Below are 23,119 nucleotides of genomic sequence, written 5' to 3'. Positions count from 1 at the left end.
AATCCTCATAACTGCTTTATGATTGTTTTTTAAAGGCTCCATTATCAACAAGTGTGTACCAAAACCTCTGTACTCTAAAATGCTTCCTTAATCACTGGTCACTATAACAACCCAGCACATCTTAGTGCTTATTAGAGTGACCTGCAGAGAACTTAAAAGGTCATAGGCATTATCTGACCAGGGTTAGCACCATTCACATTCCGAGTTAAAATCAAGTTCCACAATGATTGCTTGACCCTTTGCCTTTTCCCACTATTCTGTGCAACAGCCCAAGTTTCTACAACCCTAAGCCACACTGAGCCTGTAGAATCACAGTGTACCACCTGACAAAAAAGGTCACAATACTAAATTGTTGATGATCAAGTTAGAAATCATTATATTTTCTTGATTCTCTATTTACTGACAAACTGATTATTTTATGTGGCAGCACCATACCCTTTCCATTGTTTCAGAGGCCTTTATGTTATCTAAAGCTTATTATTACAAATTTCACACTGTTTAGGAGCACTTAGAGATGAGAGAGAAGGATTGGAGGAAAGGATTTTTTTTTTATAATATTTGTGTTTTAATTTTACACATTAGCCATGGGTTCCCCTGTCCTCCTCCCTCCCACCCCTGTCCCTACCTTCCCCCCAGCCCATCCCCTCCATTCCCATCTCCTCCAGGCCAAGACTTCCCTGGGGATTCATTTAAACCTGGTGGATTCAGTATAGGCAGGTCCAGTCCCCTCCTTCCAGGCTGAGCAAAGTGTCCCTATGTAAGCCCAAGGTTCCAAACAGCCAGCTCATGCACTAAGGACAGGTCTGGGTCCCACTGCCTGGGTGCCTCCAAACAGTTCAAGCTATTCAATTGGCTCACTTATCCAGAGGGCCTGCTCCAGTTGGGGGCTCCACAGCTTTTGGTTCATAATTTATGTGTTTCCATTTGTTTGGCTATCTGTCCCTGTGCTTTTCCAATCTTGGTCTCAGCAATTCACACTCCTACAGTCCCTCCTCTTTCTCGACAACTGGACTCCTGGAGCTCTACTTGGGACCTGGCCAAGGATCTCTGCATCCACTTCCATCAATTATTGGATGAGAGTTCCAGCATGACTGTTAGGGTGTTTGGCCATCTGATCACCAGACTAGGTCAGATCAGGCTTTCTCTTGACCATTGCCAGTAGTCTATTGTGGAGGTATCTATGTGGATTTCTGGGGACCTCTCTAGCACTTTGCTTCTTCCTGTTCTCATGTGGTCTTTATTTATTGTGGTCTGTTATTCCTTGTTCTCCCTTTCTGATCTTGATCCAGCTGGGATCTCCTGCTCCCCTAAGCTCTCTTTCCCTCAAACCTTGCCCTTCATTACTCCCACTGTCGTCCAGGTTGTTCATGTAGATCTCATCCATTTCTCTGTCATTGGGCAATCCCTGTGTCTTTCCTAGGGTCCCATTTTCTAGGTAGCCTCCCTGGAGTTGTGTAGCAGTCTAGTCATCTTTCTTTTACATCTAGTATCCTCCTATGAGTGAGTACATACCATGTTTGTCTTTCTGAGTCTGGGTTACCTCACTCAGGATGATTTTTTCTAGATCCATCCATTTGCCTGCAAACCTCATGAAGTCATTGTTTTTCTCTGCTGAGTAATACTCCATTGTGTATATGTACCATATTTTCTTTATCCATTCTTCAGTTGAAGGGCATCTAGGTTGTTTCCAGGTTCTTAATCTATCATCAACAGATCAGGAATAGATATTCATTTGTTGTAGTTTGTTTCTCAATACAGCTCAAAGAAAAGTCAGCAAATACATAAATTGTGCAGGGATCCTTGGCTGTTTCTTGCTTGACCCACACTAGAATAAATAAGCACATTACAGAGTAAGCAAATTCCTAGGTAGTATGACCATCTCCACTGACATCACCAGTACCGAGTTTAGACACTTAAATGTGTATTTTATGAAGATGAAGTGTTTACATCAAACAGGGATGTAAAATGAGTCCTGTCTTTGTATTCCAGTAGAAAAATGGCCAATGTCTCATTTACTAAAGTAACAAATTATTCTGTTTTCAGATAAATATCATAGTTCTCCCATATAAAAAACTGATTAAAAAATAAATTAGTTAAAATTAAGAGCAAATTTAAATTCTTTCTGTTTGGGCCTACTGGTCAGTAGAAGTCTCTTGTTTTTTATGTTAGTGGGTGATGAGCCTCTCAGCCTAGGACATTGCTGAATTCTCCTGTGAATGCAATGCAAAGGCTAGTGCAGCTCACACTAAGCCTGCATGAATGATTGCAAAGTCTCCCATAATTATGGCTTATCTGAGCAAACTTCTAGATGTTTCATAATGGGAAAAGTATTCGCTGGAGAAAGTTCTCATCAAAACATGATTTGCAAGAATGTTGGTTACACAGTTATTTCCTAATGCCTGGTACTGTGTTCCATAAATAACAGTGTTGAATGTACCAACATCTTTGGGAATTTATCAAGTGGGAATATGGTATCCAACCTTTTTTTTTTTTTTTTTTTTTACATAGTCTGGGAAAACCAACATCTTGGTTTACCATATTCAGTTAGCCACATGCATTTCTTGGCTCTCATAGAGGTTTTTGGTCATTACAAGTCAGTGAATAATTCTGAGCTGACTGAGACTACATTTTGGGGTTTTGGGGGGGTTTTTTGGAAAAATATTTACGATGGATTTTCACAGTAGATCTTGGAAAACACAACATAAAGATTAAAAACTACCAGCAATACTACTAAAAACATTTTTGTGTTTAAACACTGGTACTTGGGGCTAGAGAGATGGCTCAGCTCTTAAATGTACTCATGTCTCTTGATGAGGACCTGGGTTCTGTCCCCAGTATCACATAGTAGCTCACAACTACCTGATACTCCAGTTCAAGGTGGCTTGATGCCCTCTTCTGGCTTCTGGGGGCTCCTGAGTGAACATGAACACATGCAAGAATACATATACACAATTTAAAAAATAATAATTTTAAAACATTGATGCTTTTATTTAATGTTTCTTAAACATTATCGTACATGGAAATCATCTGAAAATCCAGATGGAATCACTAAATAGACATTCTGGTTTAGGAAGGTTAAAGTATAGTATGAAAATGTGTATTGTTATCAGCCTCAGTGTTCCTTAGACTGATAATACATGGATCTCATCTTGAGCAGTGTGGCATGTATTTATATTTGCTGCTGAAAATTTGTTAGAATATATATAAATGCTTTTGAAACTTTTTATAATTTTCTCAAATATATTTTGGGATGAATTCTTTTAATTTTTAAGATTTATCATAGTTTTATTTTATATTTCTGAGTGTTTTGTCTGCATGTATGTAAGTACATCATGTGTGTGTGGTGCCCATGTAATATCACAGACAGCCTCTAATCTCCCGGAACTAGAGTTGCCTAAGGCTATGAACTAGCGTGAAGCCATCTCTCCAGCCCCTCTTTTCTTTTTCTTACTTACCTTGAAGTGATAAATTGGTGTATAGTTTGGTGTTCATGATATTTCTTTTCTTTTCTTTTTTTTGGTTTTTTGAGACAGGGTTTCTTGGTGTAGTTTTGGTGCTTGTCCTGGATCTCACTCTATAGATCAGGCTGGCCTCAGACTCACAGAGATCCGCTTAGGCTCTGCCTCTTGAGTGCTTGGGATTAAAGGCATGTGCCACCACTGCCTGCCTCATGATAATATTTCTATAGCCAGAAAAACCATTCTTTTTGATTAAAAAAAAATAGATTGGCAAGTTTGATCACCAACATGGAAAAAATTTAAAAAAAAAAACATTGAAGTTGCTTTTGAATTTTCATAAATGGGGATTGGCTGAGCATAATGTTGCTGATGATGGGACATTTTTAAAAGTGTTTTAGAAGTACCTACAAGATACAAGTGGAAACCTTTAAGACCAAAAAGGCTGAAGACTGATATTTATATCAATAACTAATCCATGACAAATCAAAACTTCTGGGATGAAGGAAAAGATGCAGAGTTTGTCAGAAGGTTGGACCTTTTAGCTACTTCCACTGCATTTTATCTGCTAGGGCAAATCACTTAAAGTGTTTGTTAGTCTAGTTGGTACAATAGGTTAACTCAATATTTGTCAAAGGCCCAGGATGCTCTAACAGAATTCACTAACATCCATTACTCTTTGACATCACATACAGATTCTTTGATAAAGTTTGTTTTCTCACAAGTAGGCAGGTGATGTTGGTACAGGAAGACACCCAGAAATATTAACTATCATTTTGTTTTGTTTTGTTTGAGACAGGGTCTCTCTTTGTAGTCCTGGATGTCCTAGAACTCAGTATGTAGCACACACAGGCCTTGAACTCAAGAGATTCACCTGTCTCTGCCTCCTGAGTGATGGTATTAAAGGCATGCCCCACTATGGCCCACAGAAATGATAATGTTCTAGCACTAAAATTTGACATAATTTTTTCTGATAAGATTATACTTGAACTGATATGATCTTTCTGTGAACAAATGAGAGAAGTATCCAACTTAAAGTCATTTTCCTACTTGGCCTGCTATGTTTTTTTGTAACTTTATACAAAGAATGAATTATTGCATCAGTTGGAATTGTATACCCATTTCAGTACCACTTAAAGAAGCAGAAATGCATGAATGCATTGTTGTGTTTAATGAGGTCTGTTAGATTTCTACTGTATATCTAGTAACGTGTTAGGTAAACAAAGATGGAAAAATGTGGTCTCTCCCTAAAATCTAGTGGGGGTGGAGGGAACAACAATGTCATAACCATGATGACATCATGGGTCTGTAAGAGGAGGTACCATTCCTTGAGAGGAATGAAGGAAGATGTCAAGATAGTGTGACAACTGAGACATCATAGGTAGATGACTGCCGCAACCTTGCTGCACAATAGGCACTGTAGTGTGAACTGCAGGAAATGCACATGATGCCAAGGCCAAGCATCAACATATAGGTACAGAGGGCATTGTGTCTAATGAGCAGAATCTCCACATATAATGTATTGGTAATCTGTTTCGAGAAACAGGACCTACCCTTGAGCATATCTAATGGTGCATGCTTCAATGCAGATGTATCCAAAGGATAAGTGAATACTATGCACATAGATGGTAAGGAGGGTAAAGCACTGTGGATTCAGCAGGAGGGCAATGGTAAAACATTAGTAGAACATCCATGGGAGGAAAGGAGGTTGGCATGGGAGCAAGGAATACATTTCCTAGGATGTCGGAGGCAAAAGACACAGAAAATTAAACCAAACCTTCTTAAGCAATGAAGGAAAGGTGTTACCCAGAACTAAATGTTGCCAAGGTAGATTGGGCACTGTAATGCTAGGTTTAAAGGTCTTGCTTGATTCCATGCTTTGTAATATTTACAGCCCCATCCTCCTCTGTCTCCAATAGTTCGTTTTGGTTTGATTTGGTTTGGTTTGGTTTGGTTTGTTTGTTTGTTTGTTTAAACAAGTTAGCCTTACTCAAAGCAGTAGAAAGGGTTCCAGAATTTCATGAAATACAAATTCATAATTACAACATTGAAGGCACAATACCTGAGATTCATTCTAGGTGGGCTGGAGTTAGTCCTTGCTTCAGGACGTGAACTTGTTCAGAGGGGTGAATGTTAATTAAATTTTCTTTGGTATAGTCACCCTCCAAGACAATGCAGGGGTAAGAGGGAAGGAGGGAGCCCAAGAAGAAACAGGAGGACAGTGGAAGGTGGATGTATCATACAGGCAGTCAGTGTGTCAGACTACAGCTCATTCACAGTACATTTTCTACCCACTGGGCAGTTGTCCTCGGTCTTCACTGAACTATAGGGAGGAGTAGCTTGTTCATACAGCTTGTGAATACTTATTCTGATGGTGTACATCATGTATGTGTGTGTGTGTGTGTGTGTGTGTGTGTGTGTGTGTGTATGTGTGGCAGAGTACAAGCCTTATGAGGGCAGGGATGTGTCTCTGCCAAATAATACGTAAGCATACAGGGGACACTCAATGAATCATTGCTCTTTGACAAACAAATATCCAAGGAAACTTCGATAAAAAGGGGCAGACTGAAGGTATTGGGCACTTGGTGCTTGACTTGAAAATGACTTCTTCATGGACAGCATTCTCCAAATTGTGTTCCCAGAGATACTAGTTTCACATGAGGTTTGTGGCAGAGTTTGGGAAAGACAGTTTTGCAACTTTTGTGCATGCCTTGGGGAAATGAGGAGATGTTGAAGGCATGCATAAAGAGGATCCAGCATATCTGACATGCTTCCCCTTCTCATACTAGGAGTAGTTGCTCTCAGTGTTTTCTGGAAGGGATGCTTCATGTCTATAAGGAAATCATTGTAATGTGAGAAAGCCAAGAACATCCCTCTCCCTGTAAAGTTCTCACGGCCAATGGTAATGCTCTTCTTTCTCCTTTATATCGCGCACAGAGTGATTACGGGAGACTTTTGGCTTCCCTCAGCAGCTAGTAACAACAAGAGGGGAGCCTGTTTCCAGGATTTCATCTTTGCATCTTTGTATAAGTAACAGTAGGAAATAAAGTCTTGCACTTCCCCTAGCATTCGCTCTAGCCTGCAACATATATACAGCGGGAAGGGACTGACTGAATGAATTTACACCCAGCACTACATTGTTGAGGCCAACGTGTTCACCTCTCTAAAAACATAGGGAGAGTGAAAAGGGACATCCCTGGACCAAAATGACTCTGGTTTTATACTTATAGCTCTAAGAAAAATCCCTTGTTAAGAATGCCAAAAGTAATAAAAGAAAAGGAAGTCATTTTCAATTGTTGGTTTGATTCTTTCCGAAGCTTTGAATTGAGAGTTGGGCTCTAATTGTGGATATCTTCAAAGTACAGGTACAAGCAGGGATAATAGTGTGAACATATCTTCCAACTCATCAGCCACTAATAACACTCTCACTTGGTTTTCACTTACCTCCTCCACCATTGTGCTTGCTTTCTAGCTTACTTTAAACCAGTCTGCAGATATCATGCCATTTTAACTGTGAATTCTTTGCTTTGTATCTCAAATAAAGCACTTACATAGCATGAAATATACTGTATCAACTTTTGGCACAGACCATACAAAATTAAGCAGACCAGGTATTTCAAACTTCTTTTTTTTTTAGTATTACTTTTTTCCTCGACTATTTATTTATTAGGGAAAAAGAAATGTTTAGAAATCATCATTTCTAAGTAATAAACATATTGCATAATCATATACTCATAGAATTTATCATTCTTTTGGATGGAGGACTACAAACCTCATTGTCTGATTCCCAGGTATAAGTCTCAAACTTGATTAAGTACATCAGAACCATATGTGTGCTGCACTGATACATTTTCAAAAGACCCAACTCTTCTATATAGAGTTCCAATTTTTTCATTTTTATTATTAGTTAAATTTACTTTTAACTGATACACAGAAGATAAAATATTAATGGAGTGCCATGTGACCTCGCAAAAACAGTATCCATGTTTGTTTCAATCTTGCACATGTCAGGATTGCAAAGAAACTGAACAAAATAAAGCCTGAGAGTTTTTGGAAGCAGGATCAGACTCTCACAAAGGGCACACCACTAGCCCCTCCCATTTGAAAAAATACATGGGTCACTTTATTGGCAAAGACAGTGGTTTCTGAGCCTTCACTTCAAAGCGATGAGAAAGGAAAGATAAACTGTAAGAATTAGTACCACAATCTTTCAATTGCAGGTATTGCAATTGATTAACTGTCAGAACAAGCATTTCCCTAACTTCAGCACACCCACTCAATTTGTCTGTTGACATGCTCTTTGCAATTCATTAAAGCCTTCTGTCTAATCAAGAACGTTTAGAACCAACTGTTTGTTAGTTCAGGTCTGATTTGTAGGTTAGAATTGGGTTCTAGACAAGAAGCTGTACATTGTGTAACTCCACAACCCAGTTAACCAAAGCCCTAACTGCAGCCAAGGGAAGCACCAGAAATTCTCAAAGGAATGTGGAAATGACATGCAAATATAGTGATATCATTTTCTTCCTGGTTTGCCACAGCCAAGTTCCCTCCTCATACCGTCAACTGGAGAGAGCTTCCCGCCTCCCAGAAGAGACTCTTTCCAACAGGAGTAAAGGAGATTTCTTCCCTTTATATAGAAACAACTCAGGCAGTCATTCAATACTGCCAGGTGATGGTTTGAGGGGCAGTTTGGAAAGAAAAGGCTAGGCACCTACAATCTCTCTTCTTAGAACATGTTCAAGTAATTTGAGTTAAATTCCACCCACTTACGGCACAAAGAGGGACAAAACAGCCCATTTTTCAGTGTCGTGGAGTATGTGCTGTTTCCCAGTGTTGATTCTGATAAAGCAACCTTAATGTTGTGAGCTGCTGAAAAACTAGCATTTAACCAGCTGGTGGAAGAACCTTGGTGTCAATATGTCTTAAAATGAAGGTCAGCCAGACTTTAAATTACTGACTAAATGGATAAAAAAATTCTTTCTCTAGACAGGCAGCCTCATCTTTCAGTACATCTCCCTGGAAAATGATGGCACCATTTATTTAAATCATTTCATTTCTACATCTTTCTTCACACTAAAAGGAACACAGGTAAGAGGCAGTGCTGGTGTTTAAAATGGCGGTAATCAGTAACAACACCTTCCTGGACACATTAGTACTGTCAGAGGAGCAGCCCTCTCTTCTAAAGGACAAGCCAACCAATCATATTGGACCTATGAGTCACATACCACATGCTTTTTGTTCATCTCTGTTAAGAGGCCTTTCTCAGCCCCTGTGGCTGTCCAATGGGCTCTTGCTGTGCACATGAGACTTTCTTGTTTCTCTCTTTTGTTTAGCCATGGGCATGGGTTGTAGAATCTAAAGCCTTTGAAAGGAAGGATTGAGTGATGGATGTGACAGCTCAGGCTGGCAGTCTGAATTTGTACTTTGTCAAAGAGAAAGAGAAATCAAGGTCTAGAGACATTTATTGACCGCAAAGTAGACACACAGGACAGTAACACTAATGGCAAGCAACTGACTATATAAGAGCCATAAACTCACTTTTTGAGATGAAGTTGACAGGACTGAGAGATGCTTTAGCTAGAGCATGTACTGCTTTTCTGAAAAACCCGTTTGCTTCCCAGCACCCAGATCAAATGGCTCACAACATACTTAACTCCACTTATGGGAGATCCATGCCCTCTCCTGGCATCCCTATGATAAACATTCATTCACAAGTACATACATGTAAATAAAAGTAAATCTTAAAAAGAGACAGAAGTTATATATTAAAAACTAAAAGGAAACTGTAACACTGAAAAGTAACAGATTATTAACTATTAATAAGCCTAAGGATGGTGACTACCCAAAAGACTCCAGTATTGATACTGAGTTACTAGTGAAGAAGACATGACACACTGACACTCTGGACCTAGAAAAGATTAACCAAAAGTACTCTCCATAACAACCGGGAGAGCCCAGCCTCAACTTCAGACAATAGACTGAGACACATCAACCAAAAAAGAAAATTGTGCCTGCAAGAGCTAAGATAACTGTAGCCATGAGTCCTCTATCTCAGGAACACCACACTGAAAACCAGGAAAAGCCCTGGTATTTCCAAAACAGAGAATGTCCAAATTATTAAGATACACTCTCACTTCTCTGTCCACTCTTACAGCATACACTGCTAAGGGATACCACTCCAGCCTCTTTTGCTTGTTAAGAGAACTCTGGATTTCTTTTTCTGGTGTTCATGGATATAATGGGGGAAAACCATAAAAGCAAAAAACCTTTCCAGGCATGCTTGCATCAGAGGATTCTGTAAAGACACCTGGGCCCGTGGGGCAGGTCTTTTAGACACACTGTACAAGGATCGGAATCAGCCATTGCGGCTTCTTTGCCTTGCAGCCTTCCCCATAGTCATTCACGAGGGATGCTTCCCACATGCTCACCGGCTGGTGACCATGAAACAAGACCACACATTAATAAAAACAGCAGAGCTGAGAGTGGAAAGAACCGACTCAGCACTGTTGTGGAATCCTGGAACTAGTTATGCATCACCTGACACCAGATTCTTTTGAGAAGAAAGAGTTTATTCTGGCTTCCTGTTTGAGAGGGTCATTCCATAATGGTTAGAAAAACAGGGAAAGAGATGGGGAAGGAAAGGCAGGAGCAGTAGTGTCTCAGTCACTGTTCTATTGCAAACCAAGGCAAAAAGAAAGCTTTTAATTGGGGGCTTGATTACAGATTAAGAGGGTGAGTCCGTGACCATCATGGCAGGGGAGGCATGATGCTGGAGCAGTAGCTGAGAGCTTCCATGGCAATATAACAACCATGAGGTAGAAAGAGAGAAGCGGAGAGAGCTATCTGGAAATTGCACGGGATTTGTTTAAACCCGCAAGCCTGACCCCAGTGGCATACCTCTTCCAACAAGGCCACAGCTCCTAATCCTTTGCAGATGGTTCCACCAACTTCAGGCCCAGAATTTAAATGTGACCTTATGGGGGCCATTCTCATGAAAACCACCACAGGTAAGTTGGCTAGTCACCATATTTTGTCCACAGTCAGAAAACTGCAGGTGCCTTTAATGTGAGAAAACACAACTCTTAAAATGTTTCTAACCCAGTTTCAGAAGTTTCTGTTATTTATTAATACAATATACAAGTGTATTTCATTCATTAATATATCATTGTATAAAGACATACAAGCAAATTAACATTTGGTGATGTAAAATTGTTCTGAAGTACAAGTTACTAGTAGAAGAGCTAAAGAAATTGGATAGCATAAAGTCTTTTAGTTATCTAGAGTCTTATACCACACAAGCCCAGCTTTTCTGATCTCTTCCTCCATCTGTCTCATTGTGGCCTAGAGCAAGTGGATTGCTAGGAAGGTCTTCTTTTTTCTTTCAGCTTTACACATCAATTTACATAGCCATCAATTCTTTACTGAATGTCTCACATAAGAGAAGATTCTAGGTGGAGAGTAGTATGATGGCATAGATAAGCTCTCGGGAATTCCCTATTTAATGTCACCAGTGATCTTCTCAGAGTGTAATTTCACATGATCATAACATCCCTCCTTTAAAAACTAAAGTGCTGCTGATAACCTTGAAGAAGTAAAACGAAAATCTTTGAATATCAACTACAGTCTTTGGGAGTCCTAGATTATACCAGCTCTTCAGTCTTGTGGTACTTCTTCTCATGTGTATGTGTTGCCTGTTTTCAAGTTCATTGAGCTATTAGCTCAGTAATGTATTTAGAGTGTTCCATGCAGTCAGGTCTAAGCAAAAACAGTCATTCATAAAATGTAGCTCAGACATATCACACTCTTTCAAACACTCTGACTTTGCATATCATTTTGCTGGGTATTTCTGTATACCTCCCACCCCCAGTAGGTCCTCTGCCCCAGTGGTATGAGCCCTAGCTGCATCTAGTGACAGAGAGAACAGATTTTATATGTTGCATCTCGTGCTCATGTGCTAGAAAAGAAAAGTTACAAAACTGCTGAGGAGAATTATTCATACCTTCACTCATATCACATCAGATAGGTCAGGTTCCAGAAAGCTGCACACTGATTATAATGCAGTCAGAGAGCAAGGAAGTTCCTTTAGAATAGGCTATAATTGGAAGCTGATTGTAGCGGACGCCTAGTAATCTGAAGCATTCAGCTGTATAGTGTTCAGAGACAATGGTAGTACCCAATGCAGCAACATCAACCAGTTTAACTTCATATTTATTATGTACCTAATATGTGCATCTTAGTGGAGCTGTTAAAGTGAGGACTTTTCAGGAGACTTGAGAGACATGAAATAGGGTAGGTTTGGTGTGCAAAAGACTGAAGACTTACAATGTATTATCAAACTCCTGGTTTTAGATTTTTTTTTTAAAAAAAAAGGAAATGAAAAACACCCAGTATTAACAAAACTCAGAGAAAAATAAGAAATAAAGCAACAGAATGTCTCAGCACAGCCAACTAGTCAATATTGTGAAGGTAGTGTGTGAAAATGCAAGACAGACACAGGACATGGTTTAGAATGGGAAATGTGAGGTGAGGGGTTTAATGTCCAAGGCATTTGGGGGAAGAGAAAGTCCACTGAGCAGCTGTGGGTTCAGAGTGCAGTAAGAGCTGAGAAATACTGGAGGTGAGGGAGACAGCAGACACACCATGAGGTAAGGATGTCAGTCATTTGCTCCCTTGGACAGACAAGGCTTCCAAAGCAATCACTAGATTTGAGGTAAACAGTAAGAATCAAAATGATAGTTAATCTTAATTATCAGCTTGACACTATCTGGAGATAGGCCTCAGGGCACACCTGTGAAGTATTAGTAGATTCAGTTAGGGGCTGGTAACACCTGTGAGGGCTAGCTAGATTAGGTTAACACCTACCATACCTATGAAGAATTATCTATATTCAGTGAGATGAGGTGGCAGGATGCACCTTAATTTAGGAGCCACTACGCCATGGGCTGGGGTTCTGGACTAAACAGAGAGGAGAAGGGGAGGCCATCACTACTAGCTTTTACCACTCTCTGTCTCAAGTCTGTGGATGCAATGAACTCATGCAGCTCGGACTTTCTTGATGCTGTGGAATTGCATCAAGACCTTCTTGAAGCTTTGAACTGTGACCCAAAATAAACTCCTTCTCCCTTAAGTTCCTTTTGTCGGGTATTTCATTACAATGGGAAACATCAAATGAAAAATTCTACATTGTTTATGATAAGTCAAAAAGGGTAGCAAACCTGAACACCTTAGCCATCATAGGATATAGGTAATTACACAATGATAGGAGAATAATACTTTGGAAGCAACACAGAATATTCTCTTTTCCTCCATCTCACTCACATACATGTGCCACAGTCTAATATGAAGAAAATAAGAAAGTTTTTTTTTTTATTGAAATGGTTAAGAAAATTGTGTTCTGGAGAAAATATAAGACTTAAATTACTTTCAAGAAACTAGGGTGATACTGGTGGGCCTGAACCTACAGCTTTTCAGTGATGCTACTGGGAGAGGGAAAATACCTTTTCCTTAAGGGTATATCCCCCAGGAAGTCAGCCACGCTCCAGTGGAAGGCCACACATGCAAAAATATATGGGCAGCACAAATTGGACTTGACAGGCATAAAAGTGAAAAAATAAAAAAGGACACAAAGTTGAGTTGGTAGGGAAAGGGACTGTCTTTAGTGATCTTTTTATTGCTGTGATAAGATACCATGACCAAAGCAAATTATAGATACATGAGTTTATTGGGGTTTATGGTTTCTGAGGGTGAGTCCATGACCATCAGGGCAGAAAGCATGCCAGCAGTCAGGTAGGCAGGCATGACACTGGGGCTGACATCCTTATCCTTATGAGCCTTATGAGTACACTATCCCCATTCAAATCACCACAGTGAATCTGGGTAGATTTAGGAGGAGTTGGGGAAAGGGATAAATATCATCAAAACACATTGTTTGAAATTCTAAAGGAACTAACTTTTTTTTTTAAGAAACTGTAATGAGTCGTCTATGAAGATGATGGAATTTTTTTCAGTATTGAGATTTCATGAAGATGTAAAATATTGGAAGAGAGTTGAGTAGTAGGAATCTGGCCAGGAACAAAGAAGTACAGAAAATCCTTGGCAAAAAAAATGTGGAGAGAACTGATAGCCAGAGGAGTTTTCTTTGAGGCACAGATGACAGCTTGTGAGGCACAGGGGAATTAGCTGGCATCAGGGCTCCAAGGGAACACCAGGGATAAGAGCTGGGGAGGTTGACTCAGGCTGAGCTACAAGTGTGTCTTAAGAAAAATGGTGTTATTCTTCTGTGGCCTTTGCTCTGAGCTTGCATGTAAACCTTGTAAGAAGTTTTTATAGCATGTCTAACCCAGGTGGATTTGAGTTAGCATTCTGTTGCCTCCAGGTTTCGACCTCTTTCTGGAAACCTTCAAGGAGACTGCCATGCCTTTACTGGGTATCATCTTGGGCATGCTCCTGGCAGTTTCGGTCAGAGATGAAAGCCAGGAAAGGAATAAGAGAAAATTGTTCATTAATGGATTAACATGAATTTCAGCTTTTAAATTTACATTAGAAAATAGTAGTTTTGAAAGTATATTTTCAAACTGCTAAAAGGACAGTAGGAAATCTCCATCATTCTCTCTGACTGTCCTCTGTCTGAGTTACTACACATACCCAAAGAGATCCTATTTTATCTACTGGAGTTAAAATGAATACAGACCTTGGGCCAGACACATAGTTCAGTTGATCAAGGGCTTTCCTAGCCTGCAGGAAGTCCTGAATTCAACTTCTAACACTCCATAACCTAGGTATGGTGATGTATGCTTATAAGCCTAGCACTGGAGAGGTAGAGGCAGGAGGATGATATGCTTAAGGTGATCCTTGGAGAATAGTGAGGAGGAGGCCAGCCTGGAGCTGCATGAGACCCTGTCTCAGAAGAAAACAGAGAAAGTGAGTAAATGAGTATGATTGATCAGCCACAGTTAGGAACTTGTCTGGGAAGCTATAAAGCAATCGATTAAGTCCTCTGTTGCTTTGGAGCAGAGATCCCAGGCTCCAGGAGGCATTAACCTCAGTGGTAACGGTAGGCATATCAATGGATGCCTTCTAGTGAGATTTCCTAGAAAGATGAGGGCTATCTTAAAGATGTTTTGACTTGAAAAGACACATACCTCCCATTTAAATATAAGTGAGATCTCTGGGCACAATATGGAAGGAGAAATCCAACCCCTGTAAGTTGTCCTCTGATGGTGACCTGCGTGACCACACACATACTCATACAAGCAAATAAACAAATGAATGAACAAATAAATAATAAAGTTTAAAAAAATAAGGAAGGATGAAACAGGAGATTAGCAATAACAGATAAATGTGAGCTGAGAGACAAACTTAATCTTCCAGGCCTGTCTTAAACAATTTTTATAAAGTTGTTTCTGCCTGAAAAAGAGAGAAACCCAGCTGGAAAAGATTGGATTATGGGTATTGCCTTCCCACCCAAGGTTATTGTTTTAAATTGCCTCAGGGCAGAGGTCATTAATCTGAGGTCTAGGAGGACCAGCATCATGTAGAAGCCCCTGGCATGGAGTCAGGAATTCTCAGACTCACAGTCTATTTCTAGAAAAGATCGTTGGCTGTGTTATTAACCATGGACTTGACTGGAAACACCTGAAGCCTACTGAGTTCTTACAGGAATTGTATTACCAAAGAAAGCCCAAGGTTACAAAACAGTGGCCTGTGACCACTTGGATATTAGCAATTCCCTCAACTCCTAAATTTTCACCAACAGTTTGTAAACAACTAAAGGCTGCATAACCCTGGAAAACTCATTTTCTATGTTTATCTCCAATCTTTTACGTGAAAGAGAGTTATGTTGTTCTGGTTGGGTAACTGCCACAATAAATAGATCCAGTATTTAAATATCTAAAACACCGTAAGAATTTATTTCCCAATTGCATAACAGAACTGAGGCAGCATGAAGTTAGGTGGTCTAGAAGTCATCCATGTAGGAATTCAGGAACCTAGGCCGAAAGAGGCTGTACCCTACTGAATTTGTGTATTTTAAACCAATCAGTATCTCACCAGTGAACCAGAAGTGTGTGTGTGTGTGTGTGTGTGTGTGTGTGTGTGTGTGGACAGGGGGGGGGGGTGGGGTAAATACGTGTTGGTGGTGCTTTGAGCCCAGCCAGCAAGTGATACATGACAGTTCCACTGATGTTCTAGAAGACAGAATTCAGCTTCTGTAACTAGAACCAAATGCAGGGAAGTCGTATAAAGTGGCTTCCCTGGGTCCCACTGAGGAAGAAGGAACAAGTATTGAAAAGCAGATAACTATCTCTGGCCTCTGAGAAGAAAAGGCCATCTACTGCTGGTAGGGATTTGGACTGTACGGTGGTGTGTTCAGATCCCGGTCTCTAGTGCCAAGCCAGAAAGCCCTCCTCTCATCCAACAGGACACAAATGCTCTGAAGCACTGGTATATTGTTGCATCCTGGTCCCCCCTCTCAGAATCACAATCGACAGGGCCAGCTGTTCCAGGGAATATTGGATATACTGGCAAGAAAACTTTGTTCTGAGCTACGCATTCCCAGACTGTGATGGCAGAAAGGAAAACGAAAGGACAAGAAATGTCTGGTGTGAAATGGGGTGTTGACTGATGAGACCATGCACCTACTTTTAAGGAGAGAGAGAGAGAGAGAGAGAGAGAGAGAGAGAGAGAGAGAGAGAGAGAGGAGAGAACACTTGGGTTGTAGCTGTATCTTTAAGACATTAGTTAACTGCCTTAGCATCAGCCAATAAGAACCTCTAGATTTCTTACTATATATGATGATCCATTTTGATTACTGGTTATAGCATTTTGAGTTATGTTCTCTATTACTTTTAATTGAAAGTCTCTGTCCTAGTCTACTTTGAGTTAGTATGACACAATACTACAGATCAAGTAATGTATAAACTAATGTATAATATTTCTTAAACCTTTGGAGATTGGGAAGCCCAAAACTGAGAGCGTCATTGCTAGCAAGGGCCTTCTTGATGTCTCATCCAGCACTACAAGGGAGTATGAGGAAATGAAAGAGCCGATCTCACTCACAGGGTAAATGCATTCTTGTGATTAAACCCCAATACCACAATAACAACATTAATCTAACCATGGGGAAAAATACTCATGACTTAATGACCTCTGAAACTTCCCATGAGATGGAGCCAGAGAGATAGTTCAGCGGGAAGAGCTCTTGTGCTGCAAGCCCTAGGATCAGGGCCTGGATCTCTGACATCCATAGAAAAAACCAGGTGTGGATACATAAGTGAAACATAAGGAAGCTAACTGGATCCTGAAAGCTCACTAGCCAGCCATCATGGTCAAATAGAGAGCTCCCAACCGGATAAAACATCATGTCTCATGGCAGTGTGCAATAGAGATAGATACCGGTTCTCCTCTCTCTCCTTCCCACAGTCCTTCACACAGTCCTTCACACACACACACACACACACACACACATACACACACACACACACACACACACACACACACACACGAGAGAACCCCATCCCATGAGGGATTATACTTCACTAGGGATTAAGAAATTAAAATTCTAGTGTATCAACTTTGGGGAGCATATTCAAATCATTGTAGCCTCTTGACTAATATTAATAAAAATTCTTAGTGTTGTCCAATCCAAATACAAGATATTACACACAGGGAACCTAAGGGGTAGTATCTTTTCTTAAAAGAAAATAAGGAGTGTTTTATAACTGATAAGAACACACACACACACACACACACACACAAATCTTTGTAATTAAACATGCATTAAGGACACATATAAGTAGATATAAGTAGATAAAATCTGTGTGTGTCTGTTTCATGACAGTAGTATGTTTAAATTTATATATATATGTATGTGTGTGTGTGTATGTGTGTGTGTGTGTGTGTGTATGTGTGTGTGTGTGCAACTGAGACCACATATTTGGTAACTAGTGTCCTAGTGTCAATGATGTATGCTTGGTTATGATGTGAGCTGTGATCAAGTCAGATAAACCCACTATAGTGACCTCCTTAGGATGGTGGGCTAACCATCAGAAGGCAGACTCACTCTAAAAGGAAGTCCTGCAACTGGAAGGGGTTGAGAATTTTCCTTCAGGTTCCATTATACAGCAACTACTGCTTTGTACAGATAAATAGAAGCATAAATAGAGACTTGCAGATGTGGGTGGCTTACACAGTATTTTAGGATCAGTGTTTGTTTGGAAATTTGGGTTTTTTGTTTGTTTGGTTTTTTAGCAACAGAACATTTCCTATGAATGTTTCTGAAGTCATTGCAGATCATTTTCTTCCCATTCTATTCTTTTATACTCTACTTCCACCTTTCAATTATTGTGAATATGTAATGATGAAAATAACTACTATAAATAATGCACTGACTTTTTATATCATGTTTCCAACAAAGAGAAAAATTCATGCTGAGCTTCAGGGAGAACCGGGTGGCAGCTGCTGCAGTGTCTCAACAGGATAAGACACATGGACTGTTGGGAAGGAAGCAATTGTTCCTCTCATCTGGAAAGAGATAGGAGGAGATGAGCACAGCAGGCTGCATGTTTTAGGGTCCCTCCCATCACCTCACCTGCCTAGCACATCTCCCTCCCCAAGGCCAATCTCCTGGATAAATGTGTGGGACATCTGGGAATGCCAAGAATGTTCCGCATTGCTCTTCCTTTAAGGACCCATAAGAAGACAGTAGGAGCAACATCATCATCGATTTGCTCAGGCTTAGACAGCAAGCATAATAGTGTCACTCCTAAAGGAAGACATCGATTTGATAAACTCTTAGCTCATTTTATTCTCAAGATATGGAACATTCTGGAAATAACATGGGTTTTTACAATCAAAACTTGAATTGAAGCTTCTGGCTCATCATTTAAGAACTTTCCCATCTTTATTTCTAGGGATTTATCCCAGAACCACCCTTATACCTTCCCCATCCTCTCCATCTACTCCATCCACTCCATCTACCCCATCCACCCCATCTACTACATAACTGTCTCTTTAAATTTGTCTTTAGACAGGATCTCACTAAATGGCCCATGCTTGCATAGCACTCACAATCTTCCTGTCTTGGCAATCCGTAAGTAACTTAAAATAAAGATTGAAGACAGCTGACATTGGCCTGGCTCATTTGAGTTCATATAGCTTCACTTATCCCTAAAACTAAAGCAACACAGCCAACTGTTTCATTTATTTATCTATCTTCTCGTACTACCCTCTTTTGAATGTTTAAACAGATTTGGAAAATAATATATGTAGTAATCACTTGAGATGCAGGAGACAAAAGTAGAAAATTAGAATGAAGAAAGAGAAAAGTGTGTTAATGATACTGTTTGATAGAATGGCTGTAATAACATTTTCTCGTCACCTTGACACACTTGAGAAGAGCAAGTCTCAACTGAGGAATTACCTCCATCTGACTGGGTTACAGCATGTCTCTGGGGCATTTTATTCACTGCCATTGATATGGGAGGATCTATTTCACTGTGGGTGGTACCATTCCCAGCCAGGTAGGCCTGGGCTATATAAGAAAGGTAACTGAGCAGAAGGGGGAAAGCAAGCTAGCCAAGAGCACTCCTCTGCGGTTATCCTCCAGTCCCTCATTCCACATTCCAGCTTGAGTTCCTGTCCTGACTTCCCTCAATGTGGGCTGTGACATAGACATATAAGCCAAATAAATGCTTTCTTCCCCACAAGTTCCTTTGGGTCATGGTGTTGATTACAGCAACAGAAAGAAACTAGAATCCTGGCCAAATGCTTCAACACTTTAGAATTTGAAGTTTCTAGAGCCAGGGAATAAAGGATAAAGATAAAATGGGATTGCATGTGTGCAGTCTACATTAAAGAGAATTAATACAGGTTACTTTGGCAATGTACATAATTTCTGGACCTCTGAAGCAATTCATACCTCTAAGCTTATGGTACATAACTCATGGGCTCATATATTAAATATATTAAAGCCTTTATTCACTTTAAACTATTATTTAATATCTTCAGCAATTGTAAACAAGAGAAAACTCTTACAGAATAAATTAACTTATGCATCTTAATTGCACATATTTGCAGACAGTGGGGTCAAAACCAGATAGATTTAACATTAACATTTTAGCATCTTCAGTGGAAAGCTTCTCTGTAAGACTCTATTTGCTTTGCTGGGGAAGATCATACAGGGCATAATTTCTTTTTTAGAAGGGACTTGGGAGATCATCATAAACGTTGAAGGCTCTGGCTTATAGAATCTTTAGCTATAAAATGTGCATGTGAAAAATTATGTAGCGTATGAGGGTGGACAATGAATGGGTCTGGCACATGCTTTCTTTAAAAAAATCACAAGTGTATGTTTTCATTTAAACAATTTGATTCTCATAAAGGTGGGATGAAGAATGTACAGCTGTTGACCCCTTAGGCAGTGTAGCACAGCTGGTTTTCTGTAAAAATAATTAGTAAAGCTGAAGTTGAAGCAATCTGACTTTACCCAAGTGATTTTCTCACCCTCCAGACAGCCTTCAGATTCACCGTGTCTCTGCTTTCCTGGCATAGCTCAATACCATCTTTTGTTTTGACATTGTAATCCACTCAGTGGTCCATGAGCATATTCTTGTCTGCTTTTCCTTCTCTTTTACTTCGTTTACACAGTCTGTGGATGAGATGTGTGAAGAACATACTTAAATACTCTAAGACGATGTATTAGGCTATAGGGCAAAGGCTGGTAGTTTACCACACAGCCTGCCAACCATGCAATGACATCACTTTAAAGCATAGAGTACTTTATTCCTCATCATTTCATGTGATCCTCACAGCTACTGTGTGTTCATTCTCACTTACCTTTCAATTGAAGAAGATAAGTCTAGATTAGAATTCCAGTTCTGCCTCTTATTAGCTATGGGTGCTTAGATAATTTGTTTAGTTTAATTGTTGTTTCCTGAGCTTGTATCTCACATGTAGCCCATTGGACTTGGAACTAATGAAAACAACTGTCTATCTCAAACTTGAAGTCTTTCAACTTCCTAAGTATTGAGATCACAGGTATTACCACCCATGGAACAAACTATATAATGTCTGCATAGGCTGATGAGCTCACCTGTAAGATAACAAAGCATCTTCATGAACTAGATGACATGTGTAAAGTGCCTTTTACAATGTCAGACATAGATACAAAAGAGTTGCTGATGATGATTATATTATCTGAACAGAATTCTTACAGCCACAAATATTACATTTCACATTCAGATGCTATAGTACCATTGAAAGTCACAATCGTGGTCTATTAAAATATTTTCTTTGATCATAGTTTCCCTTAATAACATGTTGGTCCATAATTGGAGCTAGCAGAAAGCATTGGTTTTAAGTAGCCTCCAACACCAGTCCTTTCCCCCAGAATAAGCTATAAAGTCTTCTAGAATTTATTCTACAGAACTACCAAAAGATCACTAAATCATCCAAAGGCATGACTGCTTCCAGCTGTGATTGGTCTAGGCTAAGTTCAGGCCAGTAAATGCACAGCAGCTCCCACACTAGGACTGTTAGCTTCAACCCCTAATACTTTCCCACCAGAACCTCTACAGTGAGTGCACAGACTCTTTTTACTTTTGATTTATCCCACGGTCATCTGGTTATCCTCTAGGTTTCTTTTGGATTACAACTGCCAAAGCAGTCCTGCTTCTCTGGGTTGGTAAACCATTTATAGATGATTAATTCAAAAACAAGCACCCTGGTGGATTTCCAATTTGCTGATACTTTGTTGTGAGCAATGGCAACTGATAACATACCTCATTTTAAATTGCCAGCAATGGCCTTGGGAAAACTCACACTCTGTAGACACCATTGGTGAACATAACCCAGCCTTTTGAGCCTGAGCTAGGTCAGATATGGAGGGGGCTTAGATCTTTTCCCTGACAGGCATGTGGTCTCCCTATTGAATGTGACCATTTGACTATCTCACGAGTTGTTTCACTCAGGTTGGCAGCAGGACCAGGCAGAAATTAAAACTCTTAAGTGTACATAAGTAACCCACCCCCAAGCCCAGCATGCTTGTGTCAAAAGAAATCTGTAACCCAGGCGGATGATGCCTTAGTTAGGGTTTTATAGCTGTAAATAGGAGCCACAAGCATGGCAACTCTTATAAAGGAAAACATTTAATTGGGGATAGCTTAGAGTTTCAGAGGTTTAGCTCATTATTGTCATTGCAGGAAGCATGGCAGCACACAGGCAGACATGGTGTTGGAGAGGTAGCTGAGATTTCTATGTCTGGATCCATAGGCAACATGAAGAAAACAGTCCACCACTAGGCCTGGCTTGAGCTTCTCAAAACCCATCCCCTACTGACACGTTTCCCCCAAGATCACACTTACTCCTACAAGACCACACTTCCAATAATGCCACTCCTTAGCAGTCTATGGGGGCCATTTTCATTCAAATCACCAGAGATGAAAAGTCCCAGAATCCAAGTTCAGTCTTGGCTCAGGGAGGACAGAGCAGAAACAGAGGCTCAGGACAGACAGCTGCTGAAATACTGTCCTCGACTGTTCTTTTTGGACCAACTGCAAGAAGAGCAATAGACAGCATGCATCACAGGCATCATTTACTGCAGCCAAAGGTCTTGATGTTTTATCTGGTAAAGACATGTAAAAGCTCCAAAGATGAAAGCCAGCTCATTTAATAATAATAACTAAGTCACCTCAGTTTATATAGGAAACAAAATACACAGTTCATTTTTGGTGTAACTACTGCAATCCATTTTAGAAACTTTTGAATTTCAGTAGCCTTTTTTTGAAAAGTAGACTTAGGGGACTGGATCAGGGATATATCTTAGTGGTAGACTACTTGGATACCACTTGTGCTTGAGACCCAACATTCACCCCCAAATCACTTTCTGCCTAAAGTACTTCTATTTTAACTCATATGGCTTAATACATGCTTATGATAACTCTGGAAGTAAATCATTAAATGAATTTCTTATTGATTATCTTGTGTCCCTTTGTACTTCCAAAAATGAAGTGTATATTAAGCAAATTGGCAAATAACCTGTTTGTACCCACTTATAAGGCATTGATATTTTGATAATAATAAGGAAAGATTTGTTATAATCTTTTGGTACAAATGCAGGAAACAAGATGCAGTAGAAGGTGAAATTCAATAAAGGATCAAATTAAAAATAAGATTCGTATAAAGTCATAGTACCTGGCATATTTTAGCTAATTTGATTAATATTTGTTTCTTTTTGAGAAACACATTCTTAACTCTAAAGTTGACTTTGGACACTTCATGTGTTTCAGACTCACCAAATTTTGTAGCTCTCACTTGGAATCTTGTCAACCTTGCTGTGACATAGAGCAATGAGGTGATCAAGAAATATGTCATTTTATACACTGAGAAGTTCTGATGCATTTTTTTTTTATGTCACACCTCTAGTTAGAAATAGCCTCTAGAAAAGGGAAGTGTTTCCTCTGAACCCTATGCTGGTTCTCATGGACATAATACCAAACCGCTAGGTATTTGTTCTAACCTACTGACCCTCTGTAAACAATGAAAGCAGGTATACCAGATGTTCCAAAGACTACCTCATCCCTGTGGGACATACTGTGGGTAAAAAGGCACATTTAGCCACACTCATGGACACTCTTTGCTGAAGCACCTGTATGTGAAGTCAGGGGCCA

The sequence above is a fragment of the Onychomys torridus genome, chromosome 9 (genome assembly GCF_903995425.1).
Source record: "Onychomys torridus chromosome 9, mOncTor1.1, whole genome shotgun sequence".
Taxonomy (NCBI): domain Eukaryota; kingdom Metazoa; phylum Chordata; class Mammalia; order Rodentia; family Cricetidae; genus Onychomys; species Onychomys torridus.
This window is presented reverse-complemented; position numbering follows the sequence as displayed.